A 23,553-nucleotide genomic window follows, 5' to 3' on the forward strand; every position below is an offset into this window, starting at 1 on the left:
ACTGATCATTGAACATTGAAGACATAATCAATGATGGCATGAGTGAGGATGAAAGTCATGACGTGGAACAAGAAGAAGATAGTACAGACGGTGTAGACGAAGAAAAAATAACACTCAAAGAAGCATTACAGTTAGCAAATAAACTGAAGACGTTTTGTCTCAATAAGAGTGATGCAGTTTCATTGTCACTAGTTAATCAACTCCAGTCTAATTTTGAGGCAATTGCAATACAAGAAAAAAAACAAACTAAAATTTCAGATTTTTTTTTTCAATAAGTAATTTTGTATAACATATTTTATTACGTCTAGTTATGTATAATAAATTATGTAATAATAAATAAATGTTTAAAAAGTCAATAAAATTTAAATTTTCAAACATAAATACAGTACATATTATTTTATCAATTTTTCCCAATAGCGGACAATTTGGTCGGTCCCGTGAGTGTCCGCTATTCAGAGGTTTTACTGTATATATATTATATAACATATAATATAATACATGAAGTACATAATTAATAAACAATTAAACAAATATTTTATTTTAAGACCTCTTGTGTAGTTGTGTCTTATAGGGCTGTAGGTAAAATGTTTGTGATTAATAATTGTTATATTTAAACAATACTAAAATATATTTAATCTATTTAAAAAAATTCTTTTTTCTGGCTTTTAAATTAGCAAAGTTATTAATAATAGAATCTACATCGATCCGCGAAGTATGAAGCCTTTCAACATTTAATAAAGCAATATTAGTTAACCGATCTTGTGATGTTTTGTTACGCAGATAATTTTTAATAAGCTTTAGTTTGGAAAATGAACGCTCTGCTGAAGCTGATGTTACAGGAATAGTCATAAATATACAACAACTTGTAAAAATATCTGGAAATTTAATAGATAAATCATTACTAATTATATATTCTGCTAGTCTTTGAATAGTCATTTTTTTTAAATCTTCAAGTTTATATCATCTGAGTATTTATTTATAAAATCATAAGCAGACCTAATTAATTCTTCTTCTGGTATTGTAGTCATTGTGTATGGTATTAATATACTAAAATTATCATTAATTATCTGCATGCCAACAAATCTCTCTTTTAGCTTTTGTAAAGTAGTATCTATTAAAGGATAAAATATGGCCACTTTGAAATTATCTTCTGTTACGGTCAGTCTTCTATCACTATCAAACTCATCATAGAACTTTGTTGCCAATCGCTGGCGTTTGTTAAGAAATTTAAAGGGCATGTTCCACAATTTACATACAGTCTTAGAATTATCCACAAAAATACTAAACTCATCTCTAAATCTTAAAATGTCTGCATGAGCATTTTTCAACAGCTCGAATGCTTGTTGTAAATCTATATTAACAGATTGAAGTATTTTGGACACAACAAACAAAGACTTCAGAATTTTTTCCCAAACACATAAAAGTAAAACAAACTCTGCAGATTCAAGCTTCTTTTTAAGAGTAAAAGCTTTTAAAACATCAAAAAAACGCTGTTTCAGTGAAAATAAGGCATTGTGACGTGCTTCCCAACGCGTAGCACACATCTTTTTTAATGTTTTTTTTCTCAATTTGGAACTTTCTTCTTCCCTAAGAGCTATTTGAGACCACCGTGGTGCACTGGAACTAAAAAAGTTGTGTATATCTTGAACAGTTTCAAAAAAAGATGATATTTCTCGGGTACTTTTAGCAGCATCACTTATCACCAAATTTAAATTATGAGAGCAACAATGTACAAATGTAGCATTTGGTACAATTTCAAGGATTCTTTTTTGAACTCCCGAGTTAGCTCCGCTCATGACAGCTGCCCAATCATATCCTTGACCTCTACATTTTTCTATATTTAATTGATACTCGGATAGTGTATGTTTCAAAAGTTCAGCATAGTCAGAGGCACCGTGGTTTTTTAATTAAAAAAACCCTAAAAATGATTCCTTGATTTCTATTTTCTTTTCTTCATAATTAACAACAGTGTAACGAATTATAAGACTAACTTGATCTTCTTTAGTTATATCTTGTGTTGAGTCTAAGATGACAGAGAAAAAACAACTGGACCTAATGTCATCACAAATTATACGACGTAAATCAGTAGACAAAATATCTATTATTTCGTTCTGAATTAACGGACTGAGATATTTAATATTTTGTTTTTCGTAATTTATTACATTATTTAAAACAGGGTCAAACTCGGCAAGTAGTCTTACAGTTCTTAAAAATTACCTTCATTTGGATTTTTTATCTTTAAGCTACCTTCATTACCACGTAAGCCTGAATTACCAGCAGTCAAACATAAAATAATTTTTATTATACGCTTTAAAACATTTCTCCATAACAAAGCTTCTTGGGAGTACTGCTTTTCTATATTTACATCAATAGTTTGATTTTTCATCCATAAAGATCTAACTTTAGATGCATACAAGTGTTGTATTGAACCCTCATGCCGTTGAATACTTTGTGATAAATGCTGCCAATCACTAACGCCTTCTATCCATTCTTTATTGAATTTCCCACTAATTCGATCAGCAAATAGCCAACATGTTTCACAGGAAGTCACATCTAACAACACTGAATAGCATAACCAATCACGTGGAATTTTTAATCCTCCCTTTGTTACCATATAATAATAATGCAATGAAAAACATCTATTTTCAGTCTTCGGAAATTTTATAATAGGCCTACATGGACCAAATTGTAATATGCTTCTTTTCAATGTATCAGTTACAGTTTCATGAAATTGTCCACGGTCGGTTGGGTAATCTTATTTTAAATCCAAATCAGTCACATCGCCAACATTATTTTCTAATAAATATAATGTGATATGAATAATATAATTAATTAACAATAAAGTGATAAATATATGTAAGAGAAAGAAAGAGAGAGTAATATAAGAGAAAAAAAAATTAAAACAAAGGTTAAATCAAATATTTGACTAGGTAATTGAATTAGGGAGTATTAAAAAAAACTAAATTTGTATTTGAATTACCAGCAAACGTAAGAATATTTGTAGGAGTATATAGTATATAATTTTAGGAAGTAGAGGAGAGTAAAATAATGCATTGTTTCTGGAATTAGATTTATAAATATCAATAACATATAATAGGTATGTAAAAAGGTACCTGTATCCTTGTTTTCTTCAGATTCAATATAACAGCTAGATGTTAATGTCGGTCTTTCATCCTGAATATCTTCATGAACATCTAAAATTACAAATAAATAGTTTTGAAATCAATTACTTTCAATTAATTGTAATAAATAATTTATCAAAAATTGTTTCAAATTTAACCAATCTTCCCTATTTCTTTGAACTAATTATAAAAAAAAAAAAATTACACCTAAAGATTTTCTCAATTGCCTGATTTTTTACTTAAATATGAATATTAGATTTTTTTAAATATTTATCTTAAATTTCAGGTTATTTGTTTTAAATTAGTTCCACATTTTATATTAAAAGTGAATGTCAGAATATGAATCATTATTCTTTAATAACTATGCTAGGTATTAAAATAGGTATGAAAAAAGATACCTGTATCCTTGTTTTCTTCTGATTCAATATAACAGCTAGATGTTAACATTTGTATCCTTACTAATTTCACAAAAATCTAAAATTAAAAATAAATAATTTAGAAATTACTTTCAGTTAGCTATAATATAAATTGTATTCACTAATAACTAATAAGTAATAGCTAAACATAGTAAAACAAACTTGACATTGTTGTATCCAAGGAAGTTGTACAGATAATATCTTTTTTTTTTTGTAACAGTTGAATTAGTTGAAGTTGAATTCATGCCTTGGGATTCAGAAGAGCCTAAAATGTTAGTTTTTTATTCATAAATTATATAGGCTTATAAAAGAAATTGAATAAATAATATTTGTTAAATTTAATTGAATTATGTTTATTCAAATTTGTGTATATAATTATAATTATTATTGTCTCGAGTTAAGCAGCAGCGTAGTTATAACTTAAAATATATATATTATATATTTATATAATGAAATAGAATAATTATTGATATGTTATGTTTATGTACTTAAGTAATAAGTACGTATATGTAATTATGTTAAAATATGTATATTAATTCATGCAAATATCGCAACTTATTACAACAAATATAAGTTATAACACTGAATGTAAATGGGTATACATATTTTTATCTAATTTGATCAATTATGAACATAAAATAACTTACCTTTAGCCCAACTAAGTATGCAATTTGACAATTTTTCGTTTTCTTCTAATTGTCTAACTTTTTTTTTTCTCTTTTCGCAACCACTCTGAAACGTTCTTTTTGACATAATATAAGTTTTAAGTAAGTAAGTTATCTACATAAATGTAATAGACTACTTGGTATAATTGTACGGTAGGTACTACAGTGTGCACTTTAACAGCACGACAAAGTCACATATTGCAGGCAATTGTATTTTGAATAGTGAATACGTACGTACTACATAGGGTAAGAGGAAGGGTACAACAACGGTGATCGGCGATTAATCCCGATAAGCGGACAAGACGTGTGTACGTCGTACGAATGTACGATACCATGATACTATTAATAGTATTACATGGAAATACAGACGAACATCTATATATATATACTTTATAATTTACGAGAGGATCGAGAGCAAAATTCAGCGACCAATCAGAAAGTAAGGATTATTATCATATTATCATATAATTATTAAGAAACATTATATTACCCACGCATGTTTAAATATAAATATAAATATCATATAATTATTAAGAAACATACATTATCCGCGCGTTATCATAATACAACGACGCGTATACCTAATTGTGTTTATTCGTTACCTTTTATTTTATAAATGTTGTAAGTATAATGTCGTCTTCATCTTCACGTATGTGCAATATATGTAAAAAAGTTTTTGGGTACCAACGGAATTTAGTAGCACATAGAAAGAAGTGTGGCAGTAGAATCGTTGAAGAAAATATCATTAAAAAATCAATAAAATGTCCAGACAATAAATGTGGACAATATTATTCAGCGGATATGCATTGCTACGAAAACATGTTGAAGAGTACCACAAAATCGTTCTAACAAAAGAACATATTTATTTTAAAACTCTAAATGGTATGTAAAATAGGTATTAATAATATCTTATCTATCAAATAGATCTTTTAGAGTCATGATTATATCACCTTTTATTTTATTATTCATTAATGATATACTTAAATATTGCAAGTATTTATTAATTGCCAAAATTTAAAAATGTATATACCACTAAACTATGAACACAATATAAATCTGTTAAATAAAAGTTCCCCCTTTTATTATAATATTGATAATGGTTAATGGAGATTTTATATTATACCTACTAATAATGTGTACTGTATAGTGTGAAAACTATTCTTTAATTAAGCTGCTGTTTAATTGTCTAGGTAGGTAGTGTAAATATAGTCTCTAAGATACATTGACAGGTAATCATAATTCATAGGATTCTGTGGAGTCTAATGAATATGCTAAGTAGGTATAATGTAAATATGCGCTTTCTTATATTATTTAATGTTATTATTGGTATATTACATAGAAATATATTAATTTTTTATCATAAAGCTGTAGGTATGTTATATAATTATTAACAACTACATATTTGAATATATGGTTATAAGGTTTACAGAGAAAATATTTATGCAGAAAATGTATGGATGATAATTGATAATTTATTAATAATAAGCATTAAGAATTTCTTATTTCCAAATTGCTTAGTTGCTTATGAATAACTATATTAAATTTCTTTTGGAAAATAAATTAATAATTAAATTGAAATGAACACTTGCTTCGATTATCTAAATCCTAATATTGGAATTCAAAAAATGAAATATTGTTAACTAAAAACAATTAGAAATGAAAATTTTTATACCTACTTAGCATATTCATTAGACTCCACAGAATCCTATGAATTATGATTACCTGTCAATGTATCTTAGAGACTATATTTACACTACCTACCTAGACAATTAAACAGCAGCTTAATTAAAGAATGGTTTTCACACTATACAGTACACATTATTAGTAGGTATAATATAAAATCTCCATTAACCATTATCAATATTATAATAAAAGGGGGAACTTTTATTTAACAGATTTATATTGTGTTTATAGTTTAGTGGTATATACATTTTTAAATTTTGGCAATTAATAAATACTTGCAATATTTAAGTATATCATTAATGAATAATAAAATAAAAGGTGATATAATCATGACTCTAAAAGATCTATTTGATAGATAAGATATTATTAATACCTATTTTACATACCATTTAGAGTTTTAAAATAAATATGTTCTTTTGTTAGAACGATTTTGTGGTACTCTTCAACATGTTTTCGTAGCAATGCATATCCGCTGAATAATATTGTCCACATTTATTGTCTGGACATTTTATTGATTTTTTAATGATATTTTCTTCAACGATTCTACTGCCACACTTCTTTCTATGTGCTACTAAATTCCGTTGGTACCCAAAAACTTTTTTACATATATTGCACATACGTGAAGATGAAGACGACATTATACTTACAACATTTATAAAATAAAAGGTAACGAATAAACACAATTAGGTATACGCGTCGTTGTATTATGATAACGCGCGGATAATGTATGTTTCTTAATAATTATATGATATTTATATTTATATTTAAACATGCGTGGGTAATATAATGTTTCTTAATAATTATATGATAATATGATAATAATCCTTACTTTCTGATTGGTCACTGAATTTTGCTCTCGATCCTCTTGTCATATTTTTGATAGGTTCTATGATAAGAACTATCAAAATAATAGTAAATTAGTAAATTTATACATTTTATACATTGTATTTATACATTATAATGAAATAATAATGTTATACTCTCTATAACCTACTACAATACTTTATGAAATGTATTTAAAAATATTGGAATTCTATTGACACAATGTTTTAAGGTCCACTTTTCAGTAAAAACTCTTTATAATGAAACTTTTTACAACAAAAAATTCTTAATACCTAACGTAAACATTACATAACAATTCTTTTTTTTGTAAACCCTCTCCATTACAAAAATTCTACAGCGAAAGAAATTGTCTGGTCTACTAAGATTTTTTATAGAGAGTTTTCACTGAATCATCAATCATTATTATTATTTAATAATATTATACTATCTGTAAACCTTGTACAAATCCGACTCTTGTTAAAAAGTTTTATCTAATAATGCTGTACAAATTACTTTGTATTGAACTTCAGAATTGTTACAGATTTATGTACATAAGATATAACGACGGTTATTATGATAGAGATCAGACGACAGGAATTTTAATTTTATACAATTAAAATACTAAGAATTAGATGTTTTTATGTTATCGAAATATTCTTAAGGTACTGAACGCGATTTGCGATGCGAGCGATTACGCGAGCGATATTTTCCAGCGATTTTTACGATTTTGGTGGGGCCAGTCCCGCGTTTTTATTGTTTTGTGGCGAATGGTTTTAATCGCCAAGATGACTTCGTTCAATTCAAACCGCGTGCGTAAAATACTTTTATCCGAAAGTTCTGCTTCAATAGAAGCAAAAGTTGAAATGTTTAAAGAACGTTTATGGGTACATGAATTAAATACAAATAGAGAAAAAGAAGGTGAATATCATACTCTTTTTTCTAAACTAAAAAAGCATCCAGACAAGTTTTTTGAGTACTGCCGTATGGATGAAGAAACTTTCAACATAGTACTTGATGCTATTAAAGATACTATACAAAAATCAGAAACAAATTTCCGAAAGCCTATATCATCAGAAGAGAGGCTTTTAGTTACTCTGAGGTAAGTAAATATCAAATTAAAACCTACATTTTTTTTACTTATAATTCTAAATAATTAAAACAAGTATCAAAACATGTTCAAAACCAACTTGGTCATATATTAAAATAATAAGTAAATTAATATTAAATGGAGGCCACATAAAAAAAAATATAAACATAATTAAATTATGACAGTTGATTACAAATGTAATAACAATATACCTAATAGGTATCAAATATGTAATAGTAGGTATAATAAATGAAAAAAAAAATTAATTAACTTCAATAAAATTGACTTTAAAAAGTTATAATCATATTAAATTAAATATTATGTGTAGCGTCTTGCAATGACAAAAACTTAAATAATTTTAAATAATCAACATTAAAAAAAACTTTAAGAAAAATTAGTTTCGAAAGTTTGTGTTCCCTCATTATTTATATGCCATTGGGCACTATATGGAAAACTGCTGACCACGGTTGTTTGATTTGTCGTTGGTGTTGATTGTAATAAATTTAAAGTTTCTTGAAGTAAAATCTCTTGAAATTTAATTTTTGTCCTCATTTTCTGTGTTTGCGATAATTTTTTTAGATCAGGCAATAAAGTTTTTAAAAATAACAAATCCTCATCTTCTTTTTCTTCATTTTCTAAAAGTTTAAGTTTTTTAGCTTCCATATTTAATAATTCCCGTCTAAAATTATTTACTGCCGTCTGTCTATGCGGTACATCGTAGTTTCTTTTTTTTAATCCACCTGCAGGACTTACATCGGACTCTACTTACATCGGACTCTGTATTATCTAGATCGGCATCAATAATATTCGAACTATCTTGTGTAAAATTATCATTATCTTGAGTCTGGTACACATCATATGCATGCGATGAATTTGACTCAATGTCTGCTTCTTCTGACGAGTTGAAATTCGATATAATGTTTGTGGAACGAGTTCTTGTTTGCATTGTATTTCGTAAATATGACAAACATTTAAATAACGGCCACGTAGAATTACTAACATCCTCAGCTCCAGCTCCCGATTTTCCTGAAGGATGTTTTTTTCAATTCAGCGCGATAATAGTCCCTCATATTTTTCCATTTTGCTTTCAGTGTTTCCGCTAGAAATATTTATTTAGTTTTTAAAATTACTAATGTACTGTCTAAAATTATACATAGAAAATAGGTAAATAATGTCTATAATGCATATAGTCACTAGTCAGTCACAAATATTTTATTTAAAAATATATGTAATTCTTTAAAAATCTGCAGGGCATGAAATCGGTTTAAAAATCAATTATAATTATTGGTAAATTCAGGGCTGAAAACCGAAAATATTTTTTCCAATTTCGTTTTCAGTTTTGATATCGGTTTTTAACGGTTTAAAATTTTAACCAGTTTTCAAAATCGGTACCTAATATCGGTTTTAAAACCTGGGTAAATTTAATAAAAATTACATCAATATCGATATATCTATCAACGTTGTACTTATAATCAGATTCACAAAATTAATAGGCTACTGGTATTTTGAATTTTTCCAAAAAAAATAAATCAAATTTTAAATTTAGATTCTGAACGAAGCGATGAATGTATTGATTGTACGATGATGTGTGTTTTTTTATTTTTTTATATGTGTCTGCAGTGTACCAAATAAGTAATCGAAATAACGCTTGGAAATTCACAGTAGTTTTCAAAAGCGACGTAAAAAACAAAAAAAAATTAGGAAAAACATGATTTTTTACGTAAAATCGGTATTGACTTGTTTTAGCTGATTATGTAAATTTTAAGTTTCCGATTTTTTTAGTTTTTTTTCTATATATTTCAATAAAATGCCATTCGTTGTGTCAAAAATCTTGACAATTTAATAAAGGTTCATAATATATTGTATACCTATTATATACCTACAATGGAAGATGAAAAATATTAAAAATAAATTCACAATTTTTTTTTATAAGTATTTAAAGTTCGAATTTTGACAAAATACCTACGTAAAAATCACACTCAAATTATTTTGAGTTAGAAATTCATAACTGTCTTTTTTTTAAATATAAAATTTGAAAATTTAATAAAAGAATCCTCATTATAAGTTTGTTTACCTTTATCAAAATAAAATTTTTACCTGAAAGTCAAATTATATTTTTATGATCGTGTGGAGTTCAAAGTTTTACAACATTGGATATTCTGGATATTCACTCGATTTTTTAAATAGTGTTTTCTTATTTGGTTATACTTCAAAAACTATTAACTGTAGATACTTGCAATTTACACCATATGTTTATTTTATCAATTACTATAGGTACTTGATAACATTTTCAAAATATTTTGACTCGTTTGAGCTGTACGCAGACATTTTAAATTACAATTTTTTTTTAGCTTTTTTCTGTAAATGTCAATAACGTTTTATTTGTTTGGTCAATAAGCGTGAAAATTTAATTCAAGGCTCCTGATATTATAAAAATACCAGTTGAAAAATAATAAAACACACATAGTCATAGTTTTTATAAGTATTTTAAGTTCAAATTTTGACAAAATTTATCAAATTTAAAATTAAAAAAGGATTTTGTAGTTAACATTTATAAAATTTTCAACTTTTATAGCTAAAGATTGTAATAGGTAAATAAGTTATTTTATTCATCATAATATAAACATTGAAAATGTTCAATAGTCTTCAAAAGAGTCGGGGAAAACAAAATAAAAAAATAAAGGAAAAACGTGAATATTTACGCATAATCAGTTTTTATTTGTTTTTTTGTGTAACTACATGTCATAAATTTAAACTACGTTACTACTTATGTCTAATTGTAAAACAAATTATTTCAATTGCAATAATATCAGTTCAACTAGTTTAAGTTCAAAACCTATTAACCTTTAAATGTATGTTTTAGATTTTTGGCTACTGGTTGTCTGGTTGTAGTTTTAGAAGCTTAGCTTTCACTTTTAGAATGGGAAAAAACTACTATTTCAAAAATGGTAGTAGAGACATGTAGTGCTATTTGGGATAAATTATTCCCTACTTATTTGCCGGAATCTACAGTTGATATGTGGAAATCAAATTCCAAAAATTTTTATAAAAATTGGAATTTTCCGAATTGCCTTGGAAGCATCGATGGAAAACATATAAGGATTAATCAGCCACAAAATTCGGGTTCAATGTACTACAATTACAAGCATTTTTTTTCTATACATCTACTTGCTGTTTCTGATGCAAATTACAAATTTGTGATGGTTGACATTGGTGCATATTGCAGGGAAAGCGACGGCGGAGTTTTAAAAAATTCAGAATTTTTCAAAAAACTTCAAAATAAAGAACTGAATATTCCTAATAATGCAGAACTTCCAAATACCAACATCAAAGTACCATACACATTCATAGGCGATGAAGCATTTCCATTATTAGTTAATATATTACGACCATATCCTGGCAAACAACTCATAAATAATAATAAAAAAAAAGTATTTAATTACAGACTTTCTCGGGCAAGGCGCACAGTTGAAAATACTTTTGGTATTCTATTCTCGAAGTGGAGAATATTAAATAAAGCCATCGAAACTAATATTGAAAATGCTATTATAATTACAAAAGCAGTATGCATATTGCACAATGTAGTATTAACGCATAATAAACAACCAATACAAAATATTATTCAAAATTTATCTGAAGAAAAAGTTGCTAATATCTCTGACGGCAGAAGAAATAATAGATTTAGTACAGATGCCAGAGACACTAGAGAAATATTCGCCGCCTATTTCATTAGTGAGTATGGTTCAGTTCCTTGGCAAATGGACTATATTTAACAGTAGGTAGATAATGTAACTTTGATAATATCATATAGATATAGATAGGTATTACATTTTTAAAATATTTATTTGACTTGTCACAGGTATCAATTTATTTTTTAAATTTTAAAACGTTTAATACCTATAGGAATAGGATAGGGACCTACCTAGGTATTATTATATTTGATCATTTTTTTTTTTTACTTTATTTCGTTTTTAAACTTATTTACCTATAGTGAAATATACTGCAACGATGTAATTGTTCGTCAATTTTAAAGTTCAATCAAATCGTGTTACTATTTTAAAACCAAAAATAAACTGGAATTATCATTATTTTCATTTAAACCGTAGGTCTGGATTATTTATATTTTGTATTTGTGTACATTATAATTTATAAGTAACTGCTCGTATATTAGACTTCGACTTTATTATTAAAAATAGAATAATTACATATGGTAAGCTTATTCAATTGATTCAAATGTAATTTCCCAATCGGCTATCTATAATATTCTATCGAGTACCTATCAACCTATTCTTAACTATTTTAACTAGTGTACTGTGTAATTGATTATAGTATAATTTATAATTTATAGTAAGTTTATACGTACTAATGTATACATTTTATTGATAAATAATTTTTATTTATAATCAATGTATATGGTTGTATATGTTCAATAAGCTATTAGTATCAGAATAATATTATATTGTAATACCAATAGGTACCTAATGACTGATGTACGATGTACCTATACTTTTTATAAAGTTTGCAATATTGCTTATAAATTATAATATTATTTAATTATTTATTCCTTATAAGTTTATATAACTTATACTTACTTTTAAGTGTTTAATAAATAAAGCTATATGCCAATATACGCAGGGCCGCAATTACCGGGGGGGGGGGGGGGCGAACAGGGCGATGCCCTGTCTACAAGGGCCTACAAAATAAACTTGGGGGCACTGATTCAAACCTCACAAATCATGACTAACGATAATATTTTGAAATTTATTTATAGGCACTTATTACTAATTAGTACCTAAAATTATCGTAATTAATATCGTTATTTTAGCGATAACTAATATTATGAAATAAGAAATACAACGATGGGTATGAAAATTCGTGAGGTGGCTTGTGCGAGTGTATAACTTGTTTTATGTGTACACAATAAAATCATGACAAAACAAATGTATTTTTATAATGGATAAAACGATAACGACCAAAGACAATATTATTATGGTGTGTCACTCAGCACTCTGTGTGGTAGGGGCTGATAGCGCGCAGACGTTTTAAAGCTAAAAATAATCTTTATCTTATCTAATTTATAATATTATTGTAACAAACAACTAATATGCGTCCAGCGCCTGTCGGTCAGTGTTCATATTTTCTTATTTTGAAACTTTGAAAGTGTGAAGTGATAACTGATACGTGTGATCATAAAAGGTTCTTCAAGACCAAAGTTTTTTGTTTGTAAATGCGCATTTGTTGTAACTTGTTTGGATTATCCTTAATTTAAATATTAAACGTGAATTTTCAATATGTCAACCAAACCCAAACAACTCAGTGGTTGTAAGAAACGAAAAATAAAAGAAAAAAAAGAACTTGAACTCAAAAAAATTAAAGGATCAATGAATGTATTTATTAACAAAATAAATATATATAGTAATGGTAAGTTTTTCATACTTCACTAAATAGATAGTTGTTAGTTGTTACCAATGCAATGAAGCAGTAGACCATTATGAAAAAAATCAAATACTTACCTAAAATGAATAATGTAATCAATATACATAATTTTTCAGTAAGTAGGTATACCTACCTCATTTTAATTTAAATATGATAATTATGGTTTAGGTCCTAATGTCCTATTCAATGTTAAATGATCTAGAATTTTTGAGTTTATACATATCTTTAAATTCAATTATGTTAATTTTAAGTACCTATTAAGAAGTTAGTTATGAGATTAGTCTTGGATAGAAATTTATTATTAAATACTTAGCAACTGTTATTGTTCATTATTTTGTGTAGGTATTTTGTTTGAAATACCTTACATAGTTACATGACACATTAATATTTATTTATTTTTACTATACTTACATTTATATGTTATAACCAAGGTGGATATATATATCCACCTTGGTTATAACTATTATTTATGAATAATATATTTATAAATATTATTAATATTGTCATTTGAAGAAAAAAATTAAAATTCTAATATCTTATTAAGTACCAACTTTATATTTGATAATTGAATATTTTTTAATTGATTGGTTTTAAATATGTAGCAAGTATTGATGATGTAAAACTTGTTGAAAACAATGATTACTCTAAGAACGTTGTTTCTGGAAGTAGTAAACATTTATGTTTGGAAGTTTTGACAAAAAATGATGATGGTGATATAAATATGCAAACGTTAGAAAAATCGGGTAAGTAGGAACCTATATTTCATATTTTAATTGTTAAATGTACGAATGTAATGTGCAAATGTATTAAATATTTACAGATTTACAACTTACTGTTGAAAATAATGAGAGTGTAAGTGATATGATTGATAATGGTGGTGTGAGCATACATATGATGAATGATGACAATGGTGTTAACTGGAGTTTTTTTGAAAAATCAGGTTAGAACTATAAATTAAATTAGTTTTAATAAAGAAAATGACAATATTATGTAAGTCTATTAAATTGATTTATACTTTTGTTTCTTTAGGGTTGGATTTAACCAAAGATTTTCCTACAGATCGAGGTCATTTTGATGAAAAAAATATAATTCATGCTGATTTAAAAATAAGTATTGTTTTATATGGCCCATGCAGACCCACCAAAATTGAATTTCCAACTTCTCCAGATGGTAGTGGATATCCACGAAAGTTTTCATCTGAGTTTTATTTTAAAACAGTTAGGTCTGGTGTTCGCATTCCAAGGTTATGGCTCTGTTATTCAATAGTATTGGATTGTGTGTACTGTGAAACTTGTTGGCTGTTTGCAAGCAGACTTGAAAAATTTAAAAACAATTGGATTGTGGGAATAAATGATTGGCATCATATAGGTGAAAAAATAAGTGTTCATGAAATTTCAAAACAACATATTCAAGCTGTTGAGTTTAGAAACATATGGTCACAAAACAAAACAATTGATAGTCAGCTAGAAACTCAGATTAATAAAGAGGCATTATTTTGGAAAAATGTTTTAACTCGACTAATAAAAATAATTTTGTTTTTAACGGCTGGAAACACTGCCCTTCGGGGCAATGAAGGAAGTACAAAACAACATTTGTCAGAAGGAAATTTTATGAGAACAGTTAAATTACTAGCTGATTTTGATCCAATCTTAAGCAAACTCTTAAACGATGAAAAATATAAAATCAAATACTTAAGCTGGCAAATTCAGAATGAAATTATCCAATTGTTATCAACGGAAGTTTGCAAAATAATTATAAATGAAGTAAAAACGTCCAAGTTTTATTCTTTAATAGTAGATTCAACTCAAGATATCACCAAAATTGACCAGCTAAGTGTTACACTTAGGTATGTTGTTGTAAATTATGACCAAAAGTCAATTGAAATTAAGGAATCATTTTTAGGTTTTTTTGAGTTGAAAAAACATGGCGCCATAGATCATGAAAATCTCATATATGAAGTGTTAGAATCATACAACCTAGATATTCAAAATTGTCGTGGTCAAGGTTATGACGGGGCCTCTGTTATGAGTGATGCTTGGTCAGGAGTTCAACAAAGAATTTCATCAACTGTCTCAAATGCCCCATATGTTCATTGTTGTGCTCATAATCTTAACTTAGTTATTTGTGATGCTGCTAAATCAACCCATGTTGCAAGCAATTTCTTTACAACCATACAATCGATTTACAATTTTTTTAGCTCTAGTGCTCCACGATGGAGTAACTTAGCATTTAATACAGAATTTGCCCACAGAATAAGACAAAAAGTCTTAAAAAAGGTATGTCCGACGCGTTGGGAAGCGAGACATGAATCAGTGTCTGCCTTAAAAGAAAGATATGTGGATGTTCTTAAATCCTTGACGTTCTACAGCTTAACAAGCAAAAAAGCAGAAGAGCGATGCATAGCTGTTTCTTTGAAAAAAAAAATGGAGTCTTTTGAGTTTGTTTTAATGCTTGGTTTGTGGGAGAGAGTTTTACGATCATTACACGGAACGTCAAAAACATTACAGCAACATGATATAGATTTACAAGTAGCACGAAATCGATTAAATGATTCTTTTTCTTCTATTCAAAATCTACGTGATGACTACACTAATATTGTAAAATATGCTAAAGAAATGTGCAAAAAGTGGGGTGTACCTTTAGACGTAGTTCAAACCAGACAACGACTAGCAACAAAATATTTTGACGAAGTTGATGGTGATCGCAGATTAAATATAACAGAAAGTAATTTTAAAATTAAAATTTTCTTACCACTTATTGACACTGTGTTGAATCAGCTTAGGGTGAGGTTTGAAAGTTTAAAAGAAGTTTGTGATGTGTTTGAGTTTTTAAAGCCAGAATCAATAATCAAATCAAAAGAATCAAAAATTATAAAAAGTTGTTATGATTTTGTACTATTGTATAAATCAGATGTTGGTTCAGAGCTAGTAAGTCAAATTCTATCTCTAAAAGAAATTATTGTTAACAACAATTTAAAGTCCATCCGCGATTTGGCAATATTTATTGTACAACATGATTTTTCAACTAGCTATTCAGAAGTTTTAGCAGCTTGTATTCTTTTTTTGACTCTTCCAGTTACAGTTGCGACCGCAGAAAGGTCATTTTCAAAGTTAAAACTAATAAAAAATTATTTAAGAAATTCAATGGGACAAACGCGCTTGTCAAACATAGCAGTGCTAAACATAGAACAACATCGCACGGCTGAATTATCATTAGACAATATTATATCACAGTTTTCAAACTTAAAAGCCAGAAGAATGAAGTTTTAGTATACATTGTTCCCTATTTGTTTTTTTTGTTAGTAATTGTTTAAACTTTAAATTTTAAAAATTATAAAAAAATTCACTTATTAAGTGTTGTTGTTATTTTGTTTATTTTGTTGATTGGTTTGGAGGATGTACATTGCATAACAACTTTGGTTGACCTCTATGTTTTTGTAATTTAATTGGGTTATCATTCTAAAATTTTGAATTCTTATATATTGATATTTGATGTGCTTTGTGAATTTGTGAATTTTAAAATATGCTTTAATATACATATTGATGTAAATTTAAATTACTAGATGAAAAAGGGTCAGAAAATGAAACCATTAACAAGTGTCTGACATGCTAAAAAATGGGGCACTAAATCTCTGTCGCCCTGGGGCCCAAAAATTTTAGTTGCGGCACTGAATATACGTAATATGTGAAATATTAAAATAAAGTGAACTTGGATAAATTTTGTATTTATTTTTGTAATATAACCTGCATTGTACCTACTTACCATCTACAATCATCTCTTTGCTTAAATCAGACCAACATTGTTGAATAATGGTCCTACTTCTATGACCAGCATGGCGAGGATTCCAGATTGGTTCTTTTAAAAACACTGCTGCAGCTAATTTTTCTGGATCAACCGACATCGTGGGCTTTTCAAGAGCGATTAATCGCATGAAAACAAACTATTTTGATTTATTTGCGTTAAAAGCGATATATCGTAAAACGCAAAACGCGAAACGCTGACAATGTGGCCATGTCATAGTTATTCTATAGTTTTGATAAAATCGTAAAAACGCAAAACGCAATCGCAAAACGCAAAATCGCAAATCGCGTTCAGTGGGGCCGTACCTTTAGGTGTTCATATAATTATCGTATATTATAAATATTAAATACGCTCTATCGCTCTGCTTTCTCTTATTTTGCATCACTATGCGAATTTTCATGGCATCTACAAATTTAACTGTTTAGTGTTTACGAAGTATTGATTTGATTTCATAGCCATATAAGACAATAATATGTCTATGTTTGAATTAGACAAAAATATCGATTTGTCTAAAAAGAAACCAATAATATACATCGTATATTCGTACAAAATTATTTTAACATAAAAATTTCCAATATATATATATGTATATTGTAGCATTGATTATAAATACTACCAAATACTAATTACTTACGCTTTTTACTCCGTTTTTCGCATTTTCGACATTTTCTCATCCCCTCGTTTTTTTAAGTCTCCGATGTGATAAACCGAATTTTTTTTCACTTCCGCCTTATTATATTTAACGAAAAAAATCCAATTTTTTTCAAAAATCGTGTTTTACCGCCTTTAATAGGTCTATTCTCCTCGTTTGCCCGTTATTCCCGTTACCCGGGGCCGATTGACGTCGCGGAGAGCGCACGAGTACCTATAATATAATAGGCTGGAATATATGCGTCGAAGAGTATTATTTCTTTTACTCAATTTATTTAATGTCTTATTATATTTATTTTATGCATATGTCGTAGGCCGTATGGAAAATTAGATTTTTTGCAAAAAGACTAGGCTCTTTGCAATGGGGTAGCCCGTTTGCGAATTATTTATTATTTTTCCAAACAGCCTGCTGTTTTTAAGGCTCATTGCATACAGACTAACAGCAGTTAGGTCTTTTAAGAATTACAATCATAATAACAATAAATATTATATGGTAATTTAATACTGATTATACTTATTACATAATTTAAATTATATTATTTTAAGGGTTATTGATAATAACACACTTATTAATTTATTACTTGTACAGTTATTGACTATTGAATTACTAGTTTTATTACCTATATTATATTACTAACCAAAAAAAATATATATATAAAATATTAAATTTAATTAAATTGCAATATTATAAAAAATATTACATTACAATATTAAATATTATATAAAGTATTTACTTATTGTTACATGTAGTTTTTTCGTGACATCTTGAGCTACACAGTACATTGTTTTTGCGACAAGCGCATCTATTTGTTTTGCACGATGTTTTGCAAAAACATTTTTGATAACCCTGTCCTCCGAATTGAGAATGTCTCTTCGCTATTTCTCTTAATGTTAACATCGTATCTGGTACTTCGTCAAAAAATTCTGCATCGGTTGTCTGTAGAACATTTCTGCTTAACCACGTATTTATAATTCCAAATCTTGTACCAATTTGGTAAACGTTATTTTTTTTGTTGACAACTTTACCAATTATATTTTGTGTGTCTAATGGTCCACGATCTACCTTTGGAATATTAACTAAAACGTAATTTGCAACTTCAATTACAACTAATTTCTTATCACTAGCTTGTATCATTTTTTTTGCAGCTTTTTTTTGTCCTTCAAAAGCTTCTACTCTTTCTTTCTGAATTTTTTTTTCTTTTACACATGTGTCGCACAAAGATTCTTTGTTTATGATAGACACTTTAGAATTGCAATTGAAGGCACCGGTGCAATAACGAAATACGTCCAAAATTTTCAAAAATGAGTTTTTTACATCATAATTTTTGCAAAAAAATTCTCTATCAATTGGTGCAACAACCGAATACGTCCCATGAATGTACTGTAAAATATACACCAAAAACTATTTTTATTCATTCTGTTCGGTGCAATAACCAAATACGTCCGGACGTATCTCATAAATATACATCTATGAATAGAAAACAATTTCTCGGTGCAAGAACCAGATACGTCCTGACGTATCTTGTTTTTGCACCGAATCGACATATGCTATTTATAGCTTTTTTTTCGGTGCATTAATGGTATATTATGTAACTATGTAAAATATACTCGTAATAATATGTTGGGGATATTTTTTGATAATGAGACCAATAATATTGGTATTATAGTTTTGTTTAATAGCCAGTTAATTGTATAATAAATTGGTAAAACTGTGGACATGCTGATATTGTAATCACTATTAATAATTATTTCTTAACACGTTATAATATCAAACAAACTAATAAAACATTGTTTTATATTTTTATTATATTATATTATTTTATTAATTAAAGTTCTTACTTATAAGTACAATATTTTAGTGTATTTAATAAAAAATGTCCAATTATTGGAGTGGTTTAGATGATTCAGATGAAGATGAATTTTTTGGACTTGAGGTAATCGATGGTTTAGATTCTGACGAAAGCTTAGCGGTGTCGAGTATTGAAGATTCTGTTTATCAGTGTTTAGATTTGTCATACAGAAAATATTTAGAAGCAAAAAATGGTAAGTATAAGTATATTTAATAAAAAACATAATGATTAGTAGGTACGTAGTAAAAACAATATTTTGGTATCTCGTTTAATATTTCTTGTTCTTTTATTTTAGGAATTTCGACAATTTCAGCATTTGATAATGACACTAGTTCTAACCTTAGTCCTGACATAACAATTCAACAAAATGAAGCTATAGCAGTTGACATAGAAAATACAGGTAAATAATTAATTTCAATATATTACGTTTGTCTCACAATACTTAAATAATAGTTGGAAGTAATAATAGTTATTATTATTATGATATAGAATGTTCTGGTACCTGGCCTAATGACTGTAGTAGCATTACTGAAAATGATTGTTCATCTGTCAACATAGTTGAAGCATCAGATGAAGAGAATCTAGTTGCTAATGAAAAGAAGGGGAAAAAAAGACACAGGAATCAACTTCAGTGGGGCAGAAATATTTCAAAAAATAAAAAATCTTCAGGTTTGGAACATTTTAATTCAGTTGGAAAATTAATAAAGGAGAGAAAAACTGGACCTAGATGTAAGTGTAAATTGAAATGTTTTGACAAAATATGTGAAGAGGATAGGTTAGGAATAATCAAATCATTTAATAGTATTTCAAATAAAGAAAAACAAGATACATACTTGTGTGGTTTAATCAAGATTAAAAGTGTTGAACGTAAAAGACCCAGAACTGTTGTGAAGAATTCAAAATCATATATTGGTAATTTTTTGATTAGAATAGGTATGATTGAATACAATGTATGTAAAAAAGCCTTATGCTCTATGCATGGTATAACACTTTCTAGAGTTAACCGTTTACAGTTATGTGTTAAATCCAATAATTTAAGTCCTAAGGATAAGAGAGGAAAGCATGTTAAGCGAACAAATATTATTTCAGACACTATACTTAATCAATTAAGTGAGCATATTAAAAGTTTTCCAGCACGAGAAAGTCATTACAGCAGAGAATCTAATAGTAATGTTAAATATCTACCACCTGAATTAAATTTAAGTATAATGCACAAATTATATTTAGAAAAATATGAAATTGATGTTTATAATAAAATGCAAAATGATGAAGAAACAAAACCCATAATTAAATATGATTTTTTCTGTCGCTTTTTTGCTGATAATTTTAATATACGTTTTGGATATCCAAGGACCGACACTTGTCAAACATGTGATCGCTTAAAAAATGTAATTGATGTAGAAACTAATGAAGAAAGTAAAATGTTACTGGAAACAGAAAAGCAAGTACACGTGTCAAAGGCTGAATTTTTTTATCAAGATCTCAAAAAATATGAGAAAGAGTCCAAGATCAATAATACAACTGAAGTATTGTGTTTTGATTACCAACAAAACTTACCACTGCCACATGTACCTATTGTACCTGCAGGAGATGTATTTTATAAAAGACAGCTTTGGGTATATAATTTCTGTATTTACTCAGGGAAGACCGGAAAATCTTATTTCTACATGTACGATAAAGCTGTTGCAAAAAAAAGGAAAAAATGAAGTAATTAGTTTCTTAAAACATTTTTTTGATACAATATTAGATAGACAAGTGACTACTATTTATTTATTCTCAGACAACTGTAGTGCTCAAAATAAAAACCATACACTTACCCAGTTTTTATATACAGTTGTAAATACTAAGATGCATGGTATAAAAAAAATAGTTCACAGGTACCCAGAACCTGGCCACAGTTTTTTGCCGTGCGACAGAAATTTCGGACAAATAGAAAAACAGAGACGGAGACAAGAAAGAGTGTTCCTTCCTGTCACATACCAAAACATTGTTACTAAAACATCCAAGAAATTTAAAGTGATAAATATAACCCAAAATCTAATTTTAAACTTTGCTGATCATTTTAAACCAAAATTTAAAACTCAAAAACAATTACAGTTATTGACTTACAGAAACATGTCTTATTCCGAGGATGGTTTAAGAGTAAGCATATTGTCATCTATTCCAATATTTATTGAAAGCCAGCCTTTTATATTAGAAAAACCAAGAACTATTCTCACATTACCTGACCCAGAATTTAGACTTTATCATCAGCCTTTACCTATTAATTCTGCAAAATTAAAAGATGTTCAAGATTTAGTTTCTAAATATGTACCTCCTGACTGCCTTTATTTTTACTCTTCACTAACTAGTCATGATTAATCATTCATTGCTATTTTTTAAATAATAAAAGTTGTTTTTTATTTTTTTTTAACTAACTTAAAATACTGTTAAGAATACAAGTGTATAATCTTATTTATTTTTATTTTCATTTTTTATATAATGATTTGTTTTTTTATTTGGAATAATTTTATATTAAAATGGTGTTTTTAATTTCAATTTTATTATAATATTCAACTTATTATAAAAACTAAAGGCTGTTTAATATTTAATAATAAAATTATTAATAAAATGAGAAGTATTTATTTTTTTTTCTTGTCAAAAAAATTAATTGGGTTTTATTTTTAATAATTATTAAATCTAAGAAACTGTTATTAATATAAGTATCGAAAGGTGACAATATAAATAAAAAATGAAATAAATGTATGTCAAATAATAATATTCATGAACCTGTATATTTTCAATATGTTTTATTCATTATATGTTACCTATAACATATTCGGTGCAATAACCAGATACGTTTTGGACGTATTCTGTTATTGCGCCTAAAAAAAAACCAATATTCAAACATTATGGTAATTATTGTGTTAATTTTATTAAATAATTAAAGTTTGCTAATTATGTAATTATGTGAAATAGATAATGTATCAACCAATATCATAATACTTCAACATTTAAATTTTTTTCTAATACACATATAAAAAAAAAGTTTTTTGTGTCTCCTGAAAAATTGGAAATTTGGACGTATCTCGTTATTGCACCGGGGTCTTCAATTTTTACAATCGTATATATTATTATCCTTTTCATTAATTTGTTCGTTATCTTTTTCACTATCTTCTGCTTCTTTGTCACTATCTACTTCATCACTTACTTCAGTATTAATTAACTCATTTAAATCTTCTTCTGTTGTAATCGACTGTAAGATATCATTAGGTAAATTTTTGCTAGAAAGTCCTATTTTTGGTTCACTTCCAAATAATGCTTTATAAGGGCTTCTGTTAATTATTCGATGTTTTGAGCATTTTTTTTGCCATTGTACAAAATAACACCCCATTCCCCAATCAGTGCTTTGATTGTCTATCATCCATGCCCTCAACATGTTTTACAGCGCTCTACACTCCCTTGAGATTGCGGGTATCGAGGCCTTCCATGAATAATTTTACACTCAGGCCACAGGTTTGTCATTTCCTCTACTACAGTTGCGGTAAATTCTCGACCATTATCGCTCTGTAATATATAAGGAGCTCCAAATTGTAAAAATATCTTAAGAAGCTCTAATGCTACTTCTGAAGCTCTTTTTGATTGTAATGGACGTAAATGACAATATTTTGTAGCGTGGTCTTGGTAGTTTAAAAGCCATTTAAAACTACCACTTGGTGTCGATTGAAAATCAATCAAATCAACTTGACCACGAACATTAAAATCTTTGGATAATATAGGTTTTACAACAATGTTTTTGTGCTGCTGAGATTTTTTTAAATTACAAACATTGCACAACTTACAAAATATCAAAACAATAGGTTTTGGAATATAATATTTATCTTTTAGAGCATACATCATTTTATCACGACCTCCGTGTCCATTATTTTTGTGAATCGTATTTAAAATTTCAAAAAAATTCTCACGTGCTACTAATTGAACAATTGGCTCATTATGGTTTTTTCTTTTTTTTACCAAATATTTTGAATCACCTACTTCCAT

At 27.7% G+C, this 23,553-nt stretch overlaps 2 pseudogenes; both read right to left on the reverse strand.

Annotated features, from left to right (window-relative positions):
* Positions 1-1,907: 1,907 nt before the first annotated feature.
* Positions 1,908-4,291, reverse strand: LOC132947943 (uncharacterized; annotated as a pseudogene).
* Positions 4,292-8,179: 3,888 nt separating this feature from the next.
* LOC132934019 (uncharacterized) lies at positions 8,180-17,162 on the reverse strand (annotated as a pseudogene).
* Positions 17,163-23,553: the final 6,391 nt, after the last annotated feature.

This window comes from Metopolophium dirhodum, chromosome 1 (genome assembly GCF_019925205.1).
Source record: "Metopolophium dirhodum isolate CAU chromosome 1, ASM1992520v1, whole genome shotgun sequence".
Classification (NCBI taxonomy): Eukaryota; Metazoa; Arthropoda; class Insecta; order Hemiptera; family Aphididae; genus Metopolophium; species Metopolophium dirhodum.